Genomic DNA, 6,397 nt, shown 5'->3' with positions numbered 1-6,397 from the left:
TGGAAGACTATTTAATAATAATATGTGCATGACATCCGAGGGGCCCCACAACAATATTAAACAAGCCTTTATAGTGTGAGAATACTAATGGTAATTACTCTCCTTAAATATGATGTTCAAATAAATTCGGAGTATAGAATCTCTCTCTTTTTGTATAATAGGCCTAGAGTTGGAGTAGCGTTTTAAAAAAAATGAGGAGAAGGAAAAGAAGCATGCCTTGCCAAATTCCAATGATCTCTTCTCACAATGAAGGGCACTTCATTCTGAGAAGTGCCCTTCATTGGAATCTCCTTAAATATGATGTTCAAATAAATTCAGAGTATAGAATCTCTCTCTCTTTTTGTATATTAGGCCTAGAGTTGGAGTAGCGTTTTAAAAAAAATGAGGAGAAGGAAAAGAAGCATGCCTTGCCAAATTCCAATGATCTCTTCTCACAATGAAGGGCACTTTAAATTGAATCTGATCTTGGGGTTGCCCGTTTAATTGTGTGTGAAATCCGAGGGGGCCACATGGCAGCTTTTTTGTGTTAGGCCATACACACACAATCACACACACAAAAAAATATATAAAGCCTTAGACATATATAAATCCTAATATATAGATATCTATATTTATATATTCAATTATATATATTTTAGGCCACACACACACACACATAAATATATATAGTCTAAATCATATATAAACCCTAATATATATATGTAGATATTTATATATTGTATTATATATATTTTAAGCAATATATATATTTAGTTTTGTGTGTGTGTGTGTGTGTGTGGATAATAAAACACATATAGCAGCCTAATACATTTTCAGCCATACGTGACCAAAACTTGCATACTCTCCGGTTCTCAAAAGCCCCGTGTACACCCATTCAATGAGTTGTTGCATAGACTCTCTTTGAAGGAGCATTCTAGGAGGGATTGACACAACACCTTCTTCTATTTCGCTATGTATAGTCCCATTACCAATGTCTAGGATCCATCATGTAAACTCTTGCTTCGTTGAGTGACTTGTGTTCTGGAGAACACGCATGTTTTGTTGCATAAGCTTTAGCACTTTGGTCCCTCTTCAAATTTTTGAATGGCACAATGTTGAATTGACAATGCCTTCTCTTCCTCCCTTAAGAACAACTGGCAAAATCTACGTTTCCACCAAAGAGCTTGTCATTAGACATTATGTCTTGTCTTGTAAGATTCTATCTGATGCTTCAAAGGCATAATTATGTCTTGTAGGATTCTATCTAATTCTATATATTATGAAATCGCCGCAAGTATGGTATGTGTAGCGCACACTTTTTAGAATATATTACTCGCATTTTTTATCACACACAACCAACTTGAGACTATATTACCGACCAGTACCCGACGACCACTGTGTTTTTTTTTTTTGCGTTGAGATGGGACAAGGCGCCACGTGTAACTTCAGGAGAGAATCACGTTTTTCTTTTATACTCACACTGGTACTTTACGGCCCACCTACAATGGTTCGATTTTGTACACGAGAAACCTATTTTTTCATTTCTCACCGACCTTCGCTTTCTTCTTTTGGAATGAAAATCTTTTGTGTGTTTATTAGTCCTCTCGTCAACATTCGGGAACGCGTTTGTATATGTACAAACACAAACATATACATACGGACGTATATGTATATATGTACGTACGTACATGTATACATACATACATACATACATACATACATACATACATACATACATACATATATATATATATATATATATATATATACATGACACACATATATATACATATAAATATTTATATGTGTCTGTGTGCATACGTGTGGTGTTTGTGTTTAGAGAGAAGGCCATCGAGACTATACTTGTTGTTGGCTTGCTGAACATCACCCGTTTTCTGTTGATTGTCGTCGGCTTCTTCTTCTATTGCAACTAAACCCTTTCCGTCATTGCCTTTGCTTTTGCTCCGTCTCAAGGCTTGTGTGTGTGTGTGCGTGTGTGTGTGTGTGAGAGAGAGAGAGAGAGAGAGAAAGAGAAAGATTTTTCCTACTCATTTTTCGAGATGTATCGCAACAACAAGCACTCTACTCTCGTCATGGAGGTAAGATGTCGGAGGGAGTGGATTCTACATAAGGTGAAATTTGACACAAAAAGGGCCATATAAGAAGGTATTAAAAAAGAATGGTCTGGCCTAGGATTCAAGATCCATATAACATGGATCTTTTTGAATCTTCTGTCCACCAACTCTGACAAAGCAAAGTTTCTTAAATAAAATATTGAGAGGTTTATATTAAAATATTGAAAAGTGGCAGATGTATCTTGCCACTCCTGAGACAACAAGGTCATTCACTGTAGTCCCAAAAAAAAATGGTTTCTTGCTTTTCATTTTCCCTCTTTCTATATTTCCTCTTTTTCCCTCCTGCCTCCCTTTTTCCTACTTGTAATTCAACTCTAGCATATCTTTTATTTTTATCCTTTTTTTGTTAGGAAAACATTTAAAGGTACATTTCTTAGCCTACTAGTCTTTAAGTCTTTATGATTCTATTTTTTTGATTACACTTGATGCTTGCATTCTTCCCGGTCTTTTGAAAGACAAGAATGAGATGACAACGACAGTGAGAAATGAAAAAAAAGGCTTCCCCACCGACGTTCCCTTCCTTCTTTTTTTTGGAATGAAAATCTTTTGTGTGTTTAATACCAAACTCATCTCGATTACCCACGATCTATCCAAGTCCTGTAAAGCACAATAACTATGAATCAAACACATTGAAGTGGAGACCAAGTAGAGTGTAACTTATACCCTTTGACCTCACAGGTTACAACTTATACCAGAGTACGGTGATGACACAAGAGTGAAATGTACATTGTACACTCGTGCACGTATGGATACTATGAGTTGAAAGAATTTGTGCACTGTGAGCTTGAAAGCTACAGCTAGGGCAAGCGGTAAGCCTAATTGATAATGATCGTGCAAATGAGGTCTTCCACAACACCAATTTATAGTTAATCTAATAAATGTTATTTTTTATAATGTTTATATAATTTATAGACATTTAAGGTTATAACGTTTTGTTTACTAAACATTTAAATATTTTTTTAATTTTTGATATTCTAATTTGTAAAGGGCTATTTTTATTATATTAAAAAAACCTCCCATTCTATCCAATAAAGATAAAAAACCCTTGACGTCTAACTTTTAACACGTATTTTCATTTAACTTCCTTTAAGGTGGAAAAAGTAACAAACCTTTAGTATTCAATTTTTGACGGTTTTTCATACCTTCAATCTTAAAATGAGGAATTAAAATTTCAAACTTGAAGGTGCAAATTACACTATATATACATATATTTATATTTATATAGGTATGTATACATGAGACACATACATATACATATAAATATTTATATGTGTGTCTCTGTATGCGCACGTGCAGTGTGTGTGTTTGGAGAGAAGGCCATCGAGAGACTATACTTGCTGGCTTGTTGGACATCGTTCGTTTCCTGTTGGCTGCTGCCATCGACTTCTTCTTCTACTAAACCCTTTCCGTCATTGCCTTGTCCTCTGGTTTACCTCAAGGCTTGTGTGTGTGTGTGTGTGTGTGTGTGTGTGTGTGAGAGAGAGAGAGAGAGAGAGAGAGAGAGAGAGAGAGAGAGAGCTTTCCTACTCATTTTTTGAGATGGATTCACAACAACAAGCAGTCTACTCCCGTCATGGAGGTAAGATGCCAGAGGGAGTGGATCCTACATTAAGTGAAATTAGGACACAAAAAGGGCCATATAAGAAGGTATTTAAAAAAGAATGGTCTGGCTAATGAGAGACCTAGGGTTCAAGATCCATGTAATATGGATTTTTTGAACCAACTCTGATAAGGCAAAGTTTCTAAAATAAAATATTGAGAGGTTTATATTAAAATATTGAAAAGTGGAAGATGTACCTTGCCACTCCTGACAACAAGGTGATTTCACCATAATCCCAAAAAAAAACACCTTCCTACTTTTCGTTTCCCCTCTTTCCATATTTCGTTTCCCCTCTTTCCATATTTCCTCTTTTTCCTTCCCCCCTCCGTTTTTCCTACTCCTAATTCAACTCTAGCATAGCTTTTACTTTTATTCTTTTTTTGTATGGAAAACATTTACAGGTACGTTGCGTAGCCTACTAGCCTTTAAGTGTTTATGATTCTATTTTTTTATTACACCTTGTTTGATATGTCATTTTTTATTAGTGTTTTAGGTTCTAGCTTACTCATAATGCTTGTTATGTTGTAGGTTTAAGCGTTGTATTTTGAAGTTTTGGTGCTCAAAAGTTTTAGTAAAATCAGAACTTTTTCGGAGTAGGTGTAATAATTACTCTATAAGTTCTTTATTAAGTTTAGACTTTAGATTTGGAGATTAATCTCTTTCATGGTATTTGTAGATTTTTTGAGTGGCTAATAATCACTCTTTAGGTGTTTAATTAAATTTAGACTTTCGATTTGGAAGTTAATCTTCTATGATGTTTGTAAGATTTTTTTAGAGTAGTTTGGTAATAAGCACTCTTTTTATAAATGATATACAAGTTCTACTTTTTTGGTAATCTTCCATGATGTTCGTCTTTGTTGGTTATTACTACAGGTTTAAGGATTTGCTTTATCTATCATCAACATCTTTTTTAAAGAGCTATAAGGTAATATATTTTACATTCTACTTATTCTTTGATTCTTAGTCTTATTTTTATTTCTGGCACTGGAATTCAGTTGTAGCAATTATCCATAGGTAATGTCAGCTTTTTTATGCTTTACATATACGAACAAACTGTATGGTGCATGATTTTTTCTGAGCTGAAAATCCCCCAACCCAATCTTCCTTCTCTTAGACCTAACCTTTCCCTGTTTACTAAATTCACCTTGATCCATGGGAGCTTTCCCTTTCTCTGATCTCTTCTTGGCTCTATCTTCCCTATCTACTACTTTAGATTATGACCTTTACAACCTTGTCCTTTTATTGGCCACCACATCAACCTCATTTGTCTCCTCTAGAATAGCTTCTAAAATAATCACATGATTTCCCAAGGGACCCTGGGCTTGACCTTGTACTAGCAATTGATTCTCATTTCCCCTATTTCTGTGGTGCACATGTTTACCCTTCCCATCTCTGAATCACTGGGTATATCCCACTTGGATCCCTTATGGGATGAAGACACTGAGGTGCTATGTGACCTCTCTCTCCACAATTAAAGTATTGTATTTGCTCCAATTTGTTTCTTAGCTATCTCTCCCCTTGTGGCCTTCTCACTTGATTCAGAATTTCTTTGACTATAAGGTTACGATTGCCAATCTATTTAGTGAGTCTCTAGATCTCTTGATGCAATCCATCCTAAGCCGTAATTTGATTCCATCAACCTTGGAACTTCCATAGGGATGCCTCTTTGTAAATACATATCAATAGGTAGAGGATCCACTATAGGACGAGGAAGAACTTGCTCATGTTTAATCTACATACTTGCTTCTATTTCCTTCCTTGCTAGCTCATGCTTCCTCAGCTTCTTTCTCCATTGCTTAGTTGATATCCTTACAGCTTCAGCAGGTGGTACCTAGTTCTCTCCCAAAACTCTGAGTATCCTTCTCCAAACAATTACCTCAAATCTATCCACAAAGTTTGGCATCTCTTTATCTTCTCCTTGACACAACTTGCTTAGCTCTCTTCAAAAATCTTCAGGGCTATCTACCTTCCCATATTTCCTCCTCAATGTTTCTTTAATCTGGTCCCAATCCCCCTTTTCAGCATCTGTAGCCACATCCTCATACCCTGCCCTAGTTAGACCTTCCAAAAGCATACTCACCATCCTCAGCTTGTATGCATCCTCATCCTCCCTATTTCTACTGAAAGTTGCCAGCTTAATCCTCCTGAGAAATTTCAAGACAAGGATAGTGAGAAGATTGAGGGCTCCCCCTCCACTATAACCACCTACTCGTGGATAACCATGCCTAACTTGATATAAGCAGCATTCTAGATGGCCTATAACAATGTCCCATATCTCTATGCATAATCCCATGCATACCCTATGCATAGCTTACACATAACCTATGCATAGCTGCCACATACCCTATGCATAGCCTATGCATACCCTTATTCATACCCTATGCATAGCCTAATTCATACCCTATGCATAGCTTATGAATACCCTATGCAAAGGATATGCATAGCGGCCGCATACCCTATGCATAACCTTTGCATACCCTATGCATAACCTTTGCATAACCTTTGCATACCCTATGCATAATCTTTGCATACCTTATGCATAGTCTATGAATAGCCGTCATATACCCTATGCATACCCTATGCATAGCCTATGTATACCCTATGCATAGGCTATGCACAGGCTATACACAAGCACCATGCATAGGTTATGCATAAGCACTATGCATAGGGGCCCTAGCCCTAA

The sequence above is a fragment of the Cibotium barometz genome, chromosome 7 (genome assembly GCF_041138505.1).
Source record: "Cibotium barometz isolate CiBa-2024 chromosome 7, ASM4113850v1, whole genome shotgun sequence".
Classification (NCBI taxonomy): Eukaryota; Viridiplantae; Streptophyta; class Polypodiopsida; order Cyatheales; family Cibotiaceae; genus Cibotium; species Cibotium barometz.
This window is presented reverse-complemented; position numbering follows the sequence as displayed.